This window comes from Trachypithecus francoisi, unplaced genomic scaffold, assembly GCF_009764315.1.
Source record: "Trachypithecus francoisi isolate TF-2019V2 unplaced genomic scaffold, Tfra_2.0 Lachesis_group8, whole genome shotgun sequence".
Taxonomy (NCBI): Eukaryota; Metazoa; Chordata; class Mammalia; order Primates; family Cercopithecidae; genus Trachypithecus; species Trachypithecus francoisi.
In genome coordinates this window covers 10,034,079-10,042,651 of record NW_022681473.1, presented here as the reverse complement: position 1 = coordinate 10,042,651, position 8,573 = coordinate 10,034,079, and positions in this window count along the sequence as shown.

Genomic DNA, 8,573 nt, shown 5'->3' with positions numbered 1-8,573 from the left:
TGGTCTCAAACTCCTGACCTCAAGTGATCCACCCGCCTCGATCTCCCAAAGTGCTGGGATTACAGGTCTGAGCCACCGCGACTGGCCTGACTGATATCCTTTTAAGAGGAAAGTTGGGGACGGGGCGCAGCGACTCATGCCTGTAATCCCAGCACTTTGGGAGGCTGAGGCGGATGGACCACTTGAGGTCAGGAGTTTGAGACCAGCCTGGCCAATATGGTGAAAACCCATCTCTATTAAAAATACAAAAATTAGCCGGGCATGGTGGCACACACCTATAATCCCAGCTACTTGGGAGGCTGAGGCAGGGGAATCGCTTGAATCCAGGAGGCAGAGGTTGCAGTGAGCTGAGATCATGCCACTGCACTCCAGTCTGAGCGGACTCGGTAAAAAAAAAAAAAAAAAAAAAGGCGGGGGTGAAGTTAGACACACAAAGAGACACCAAGGATGCTGGAGTGCAGAGGAGGGACCACGTGAGGAGGCAGGAAGAAGGCCATCTGCAAGCGACGGGGGAGAGGCCTCAGAGGAAACCACACCTGCTGATGCCTCGAACCTGGGCTTGCAGCCTCCAGAACTGTAAGAACATACACTTCTGTTGTTGAAGCCACCCCATCTGTGGAATTCTGTTATGATAGCCCCAGCAACTATCACAGCACACCGCCTCCCTGTTCCCAGTCCACAGAGGTAATTCCTTTAGCCATTGGCTGGGTATCATAGATTTTTCTTCCATGCATGTATAATCATATGTGAAGAAATACACACATAATTTTATTTTTACAAAAATAGGATTCAGCCATACACACTGTCCCACAACTACTATGCTTTTTTTTTTTTTTTTTTTTACTCACAACACTTCTGACACCAAATGTGTGGGGTTTTTTTTCCACATCGACCTACTCTCCAACACCATCTGGGTATCCTACAATTGAATCCATTCTGATACTATCAACCTGGAGTTGGCATCGGCTCCCACATGTTAAGGGCCCAGTCCCACAAGACTGTCCCTACTTCACACTCCAGGAGCAAGTCCTGGGCCCCCTATAATTCTGACATATGAATTGGGGTTTCCATGACCCCCTCATCAGGTTCAATAATTTGCTAGAAACAGCTCACAGGACTCAGGAAAACAGTTTACTTACCTTTTTTTTTTTTTTTTTTTTTTGAGACAGTGTGTCTCTGTCTAGAGTGCAATGGTGCTCGCTGTAGCCTCGAACTCCTGGGCTCAAGCGGTCCTCCAGCCTCAGTCTCCTGAGTAGCTGGGACTACAGGCATGTGCCACTGCACCCAGCCTTACTTACTATTTCCGGTTTATCATAAAGGATGCAAGTTCAGGAACAGCCAGATAGAAGAGATGCACAGGGCAAGGTATGGAAGGCAGGATGCGGAGTCTCCAAGTCCTCTCTGATCACGTCACCCTCCCAGCATCTCCGTGTGTTCTTCTCTGAACGCTGTAATTTAGGTTTTTGTTTGTTTTTGTTTTGAGATGGAGTTTTGCTCTGTCACCCAGGCTGGAGTGCAGTGGTGCAATCTTGGCTCCACTGCAACCTCTGCCTCCCACCCAGATCAAGTGATTCTCCTGTCTCAGCCTCCTGAGCAGCTGGGGGTACAGTCGTGCACCACCACACCTGGCTCATTTTTGTCTTTTTAGTAGAGACAGGGTTTCACCGTGTTGGCCAGGCTGGTCTTGAACTCCTAACCTCAGGTGATCCACCTGCCTCAGCCTCCTAAAGTGCTGGCATTACAGGCATGAGCCACTATACCCGGCCTCATTTAGGAGTGTTATGGTGGCTTCAATATACAGGTATAATTGTTTAATTCTTGACCACTGGTGATTAACTCAATGTCCGCCCCATCTCCCCTCCCCAGGGTTTGAACCCTCTAATCACTTGCTGGGTTCCCCTTCCCCTGGCTACACCCTTATGCACCAAGAGTCACCTCATTAGCATAAATTCATGGTTGAAAGGGGCTCATTATGAGTAACAAAAGATGCTCCTCTCCCACCATCACTCAGGAAATTACAAGTGTTTCAGGAGCTCTGTGCCAGGAACTGGAAGTGAAACCCAAATATGCATACTTATTATATTCACAATATCACAACCGCTAACTTTTTTTATTCTACCATATGTCACTGCCATGTCAATATCTACCCAAATGTTGTTTCTTCACACTTGCCAATATCTCATCCTATGGAGGCAGCATCATGTTTTCCAGTGTCCTCCATGGTTGGACTCAGGTGGTTTCCAGTCCTTTTGCTGTCCCAGACGGTGCTGCGTGAGACATCCTGTGCCACCAGGGTGGGGTCACCTGTGGGAGACATTCCTAAGACCGGAATCACTTTTGTGTTTTCCATAGCTATTGCTAAGCGTACCTTCCTATAGGTGGTGTAGAAGAGGCACGTATCCCACCCACGCCCACACAGGCACACTCTCTGCAACTTGGTATTTCTCAACAGAGGTGCTGGAAAGGAGACAGTGGGGTTGGGCCATTTGTATCTGAGGGGCTACAACAATTTAGCTCAGAAAAGAATAAGCAGAATAGGGAGTGAGGAAGCCCAGAGGGAAGGTCCAAGGGACCTTTTAGGAGAGGCTGAGGGACCCCCAGGGCAGCAGAGGGTGACCAGTTCCATTGGCTCATTTGACAAACACTAAGCACTGACAATGCCCCAGGTTCTGTGCTGGGATCCAGCACATGGTAGTGAAGGAAACTTCCTCCTCATGGGAGGAAGTCAACACACAGGAGTCATCTCAGAGAGTGCTTGGATCAGCAGGCTGGGGTGGCTGGAGAGGAGCAGATGGAACAAGCACTAGCATGACACTGGCTCATGAGAATTCCCAAGGATTTCTGCCATACGTGGTGAGGGGGAAAGTGCAGGAAAAAACCCTTGAGTGTGACTGTTCTAGTTACCTACTGCTGTGGAACAAACTACCTTAAGCTACCTTGCTTTTCTGGCTGGGAACAACAGCCATTTAATTCCATCTCAAGATTTTGTGGGTCAGGGCTCAGCTAGGTGATTCTTCTGCTCCATGTGGCCTCGACTAGGGTCACTAAGTGGGATTCGCTGGAGACTGGGCTGAGCTAGAGGGCCCAAGACAGCTTCCTTCATGTTACCTGGAGCCCACGCTGTGCTGCAGAACAGTTGGCTTGCCACAAGGCTAGCGTAGGCTTCCCCACACCATGGTGGCCTCAGGGCACTCAGACTTCTTCGGTGGCAGCACAGGCTCCAAGACAGTGTGTCCCAAGAAACAGGGAGTGGAAGCTGCCAGTTTTATAAGGCTTGGAAACTGCAAGATGTTATTTCTATTGTATTCTATTGGTCAGAGTAGTCCCAACTCCATGGAATTCAAGGGGAGGGGACACAGACCTCCCACTTTGCAATGAGAGGGGTGTCAACGAATATATAGCATCTTTCATCTCCCTCAGTGACCCCTGACATCCTTCTCTTGCCATTGGGTGTCATATTATGTGCTGCAGTCAATTGCAATCTGCCTGCCACATTAGCAGGCAGGTTTCACCCTCAAACCTCAACCTCAGGTGTGCAAGAACTGCTGTGTTTATATTAATATTTCTCTTCCTCAGCTCTATTGACATTTGGAGCCAAATAATTGTGATGGCTATTCTGTGCCTTGTAGGGTATTTAGCAGCATCCCTGGCCACTACAGCATGTGCACACACACACACACACACACTCAGTTATGACAACCCAAAATGTCTCCAGACATTGCCAAATGACAGCTGGGGACACCCTGGCTGAAAACCATTGCCTCGGCTAGGCGCGGTGACTCATGCCTGTAATCTCAGCACTTTGGGAGGCCGAGGCAAGTGAATCACCTGAGGTCAGGAGTTCGAGACCAGCCTGACCAACATGGCAATAACCCATCTCTACTAAAAATGCAAAAATTAGCCAGGCATGGTGGCACACACCTGTAATCCCAGCTACTTGGGAGGCTGAGGCAGAAGAATTGCTTGAACCTGGGAGGCAGGGGTTGCAGAGAGCTGAGATCACGCCACTTCACTCCAGCCTGGGTGACAGAACGAGACTCTGTCTCAAAAAAAAAGAAAAAAAAAAGAAAGAAAACCATTGTCTTGGGATCACCTTGTTCTGACTCTAAGCCTCCATCCTACTCAGCTGTGAGGAACTCATCCCCTTCCCAGTTCACATGGTCCTTAACCCTTGGGAAGGGCGCTGGTCCACCGTGTGCCATGGCTGCCGCTGAGTTGGCCTCACCTCAGCAGTCTCCCTGAAATACGGAGTCTCTCCTCCCGTCCCCCAACCCAACCCCACATCCTGCAGAGGCTATATATGGCCTGGGTGCCCAGGCTGGGGGGGCCCCTTGCAGGGTGTCTTAGCACATTGTCACCTCTGACTCTGGCCATCTACCAGTCCAATGAGCAACAGTCCTTCCCCCAACACCCTGAGGGGGTCCCGGAGGTCTGCATACAGCTGACGGAATTAGCTGATGGACTGGATGTGGGCTGTGAAACAGAGAAGTCAAGAATGCTTCCACAGTATTCAGCCTGAGCTGCTGGAAGAATAATGATGCCACTGGCAAGAGGAAGTCAAGGGCAGGCGGGGTTGAGAGGGATATTGGGAGTTATGATTTGAGCACCCCATCCAGACGAAGATGTCAAGATGGCAGCTGGATAGATAAGTCTGGGACTGGGGGGTAAGTCTGTGCTGAGGACAGAATTATGGGAGTCATCTGAGATGGCATTTATAGCCACAAGACTGGCTGGATCTCCCAGGGAGCGGGGTGTGGATAGCAAGGCCCAGGACTCGGCTCCAGGGTTAATTAATAATTATTAGGTAATAATTATCATTTTATTTCTTGAAGCATCTGGCACAGTGCCTGGCTCTATACAAGTCCTCGGAATTGGACAGAACTCTACAGTACTTTATTTTCCCCACTAATGAGGATGCCAATTCTATCTTAGCAGAAGAGCTACAAGTTAGGATCACTCAGTTAAGCAGGAAATTAAGAGAGTTCTTGGCCGGGCGCGGTGGCTCAAGCCTGTAATCCCAGCACTTTGGGAGGCCGAGACGGGCAGATCACGAGGTCAGGAGATCGAGACTATCCTGGCGAACACAGTGAAACCCCGTCTCTACTAAAAATACAAAAAACTAGCCGGGCGAGGTGGCGGGCGCCTGTAGTCCCAGCTACTCGGGAGGCTGAGGCAGGAGAATGGCGTAAACCCGGGAGGCGGAGCTTGCAGTGAGCTGAGATCCGGCCACTGCACTCCAGCCTGGGCGACAGAGCAAGACTCCGTCTCAACAAAAAAAAAAAAAAAAAAAAAAAAAAAAAAAAAAGAGAGTTCTTAGGAGTTTCAAACAAAAATTCCAGGTCTACAGAGCCCAAATTCTGAGCTGCAGCCCTTCCCTAATCCCTACTCCCCACCTATGCTGAGATCCAGTTCTCCCAGTTTTTCTGATATTGAGAAAACTTTAAAGTTAGGAATTTGCTCTGCTGAGACTCAGTCACCCTCACTTTACCTTCAGTGCCATTGCTGCAGGAACTACGGCCTTCAAGTTGACTCCAGATACAGCCTCGCCATGCCTCTCCCTACCCTTGACTGCAGCAGCACTGAAATAGCAGCATGAATCACTCTGGGACGTCACGTGATGCCCAGGCCAGACGCGGCTGTGGTTGGTGCTCCTGCGTTCCAGGGACCTGGGAGGAGGGCCCTGGCCGGCCAGCGTGGCTGCCTCCCTGTCCTTCTCTGAGTCCACCAAGAGGCTTGGAGAAAACTGAGTTGGTGGAAGTTATAAGAGCTAACACTTCTGGGTATTGAGAGGTGGCTTTACTGTAACACTAAAGCAGCTTAAACATCGGGGACCCCATTCGTGCTCCTTCTAAAAAAGCCACACACTTCATTTTTTGTGTGTTTCTTCTCTCAAAGCGAGCTCTCAAATTGTCATAAGCTTCAGGTCTGACAAGACTCAAGTCCAACCCGGGAGGATTCTATTGTTCACTCTGCATAGTAACCTTGGGAAGTCAAGGGCACTTCATCCTCCCCACCTTACAGTCAAGGACACTTAGAGCACAAAAAAGCCTTCCTTAGATTTCTTGAAAATTCTGGGCCAGGGCCAGGCGTGGTGGCTCACACCTGTGTAATCCCAGCACTTTGGCAGGCGGGGGCAGGTGGATCACTAGAGGTAATGAGTTTGAGACCAGCCTGGCCAACATGGTAAAACAACATCTCTACTAAAAATACAAAAAAAAATTAGCCGGGCGTGGTGGTGGACACCTATAATCCCAGCTACTCAGGAGGCTGAGACAGAATCGCGTGAACCCGGGAGGCAGAGGTTGCAGTGAGCCAAGATCGTGCTACTGCACTCCAACCTGGACGACAGAGTGAGACTCCATCCCCCACCCCCTCAAAAAAGATAAAGAGAATTCTGGGCCGGGCATGGTGGCTCACACCTGTAATCCCAGCACTTTGGGAGGCTGAGGCAGGTGGATAATGAGGCCAGCAATTCAAGACCAGCCTGGCCAAGACGGTGAAACCCTATCTCTACTAAAAACACAAAAATTAGCCGGGGGTGGTGGTGGGTGCCTGCAATCCCAGCTACTCAGGAGGCTGAGGCAGAGAATTGCTTGGACCCAGGAGGCAGAGGTGGCAGTGAGCCGAGATCACGCCACTGCACTCCAGCCTGCGTGACAGAGCGAGATTCCATCTTAAAAAAAAAAAAAAAAAAAAAAAAATTCTGAATTTGCCCTGGCTCAGGACCTTTGCATCCTCTGTTGCCTGTGTGGTCCCCTGTGCCCCCTAAGCTTCTCCTCGCTCCATCTCTGACAGGCCTTCACTAACCACTCACCTCTGGGAGTGCTTTCCTTCCCTGCCACCCAGGTCATCTCTCTGTGCCTTGCCTTTTGTTTTCTCTGTAGCATTCACTCTTGAGAATTATCATTTGTGCACTGATTTTGATTTAATAAATCTGTGTAGTTCTTATTCCGTAGCCAGGCACTGTTTTTTTTTTTGTTTGTTTTTTTTTTTTTTGAGACGGAGTCTCGCTCTGTCACTCCGGCTGGAGTGCAGTGGCCGGATCTCAGCTCACTGCAAGCTCCGCCTCCCGGGTTTACGCCATTCTCCTGCCTCAGCCTCCCGAGTAGCTGGGACTACAGGCGCCCGCCACCTCGCCTGGCTAGTTTTTTGTATTTTTTAGTAGAGACGGGGTTTCACCGTATTAGCCAGGATGGTCTCGATCTCCTGACCTCGTGATCCGCCCGTCTCGGCCTCCCAAAGTGCTGGGATTACAGGCTTGAGCCACCGCACCCGGCCCAGGCACTGTTTTTTTTTTCTTTGGAGACAGAGTCTTGCTCTGTTGCCCAGACTAGAGTGCAGTGGCATAATCTTGGCTCACAGCAACCTTCGCTTCCCGGGTTCAAGTGGTTCTCCTGCCTCAGCCCACCGAGTAGCTGGGACTACAGGAGTGCACCACCACGCCTGGTTAGTTTTTGTATTTTTAGCAGAGACGAGGTTTCTCCATGTTGGCCAGGGTGGTCTCGAACTCCTGACCTCAGGAGATCCACAGGGCCTTTTCTTGACAAGTTCTAAGTGCTTTATAAATAACAAATCATGTAATCCTCACAACCACTATGATGTCAACACTTTTTAATCCCCATTTGAAGATGGAGGCAACTGAAGTACAGAGAGGTTATGCAAACTGCTTAACATCACACAGCTGAGAGTTTAGGGATCATCTTTCAGTAGAAAAGGTCCCTGTGAGCAGAAGCTTCATCTGGGGCTGCCCTGGTCACTGCTACAGCCCTGCACCCAGAGCAGTGCAACACACTCTAAAAAAAGGTGTATGGGAAATGGGACCTGGCCACTCGGAGAGAAGCTGCTGGGGAGAAGATAGAAGGCCTGGAAAGGCCACTGCTGGTCAGGTGGGCACCAGTGTGGTGGCCTGGAGACAGTGCCAAGAAGAAATGAAAGGTGTCCTTGACAGATTGGATGTAGATGAATAAGAAAGGAGGCCAAGGCCTCAGAGGAACCCTTGACCCCGCTTTCCTTCATGCTCCCTCCAAAATGCATCCAGAATCCAATTCCTGTCCCCTCCTCTGCTCCCATTCTGGCTCCCTGGAATTACTGCCACAGTCTCCTAAGAGGTAACCCTGCTCTCACTCTCCCCTCTTCCTCCACACAGCAGCCAGAGGGATCCTAAGAAAACTTAAGATCATGACACTCCTCTGCTCAAAACCTGCCAATGTGTTCGGGAGTGGCAATGGCCTCTAACCCTGCAGGACCTGGCCCCTGCTTCCTCTCGGCAGCTGTGCCTCCTGCTATCTTGGCTACCCCGAGGCAGCTCCCATCCCAGGGCCTTTGCACTGGCTGTTCCATGGGCCTGCAAGGTTCTCTCCCACATTTCCAAGGATCTCACTCCCTTGCTTTCTTCAAGTCTTTTCTCACCATGCCTCACTATCAAAAATGCAAAATCCAGCACTTTGGGAGGCCGAGGCGGGCGGATCACTTGAGGTCAGGAGTCTGAGACCAGCCTGGTCAACATGATGAAACCCCATCTCTACTAAAACTTAAAAAATTAGCCGGGCGTGGTAGCGCACACATGTAATCCT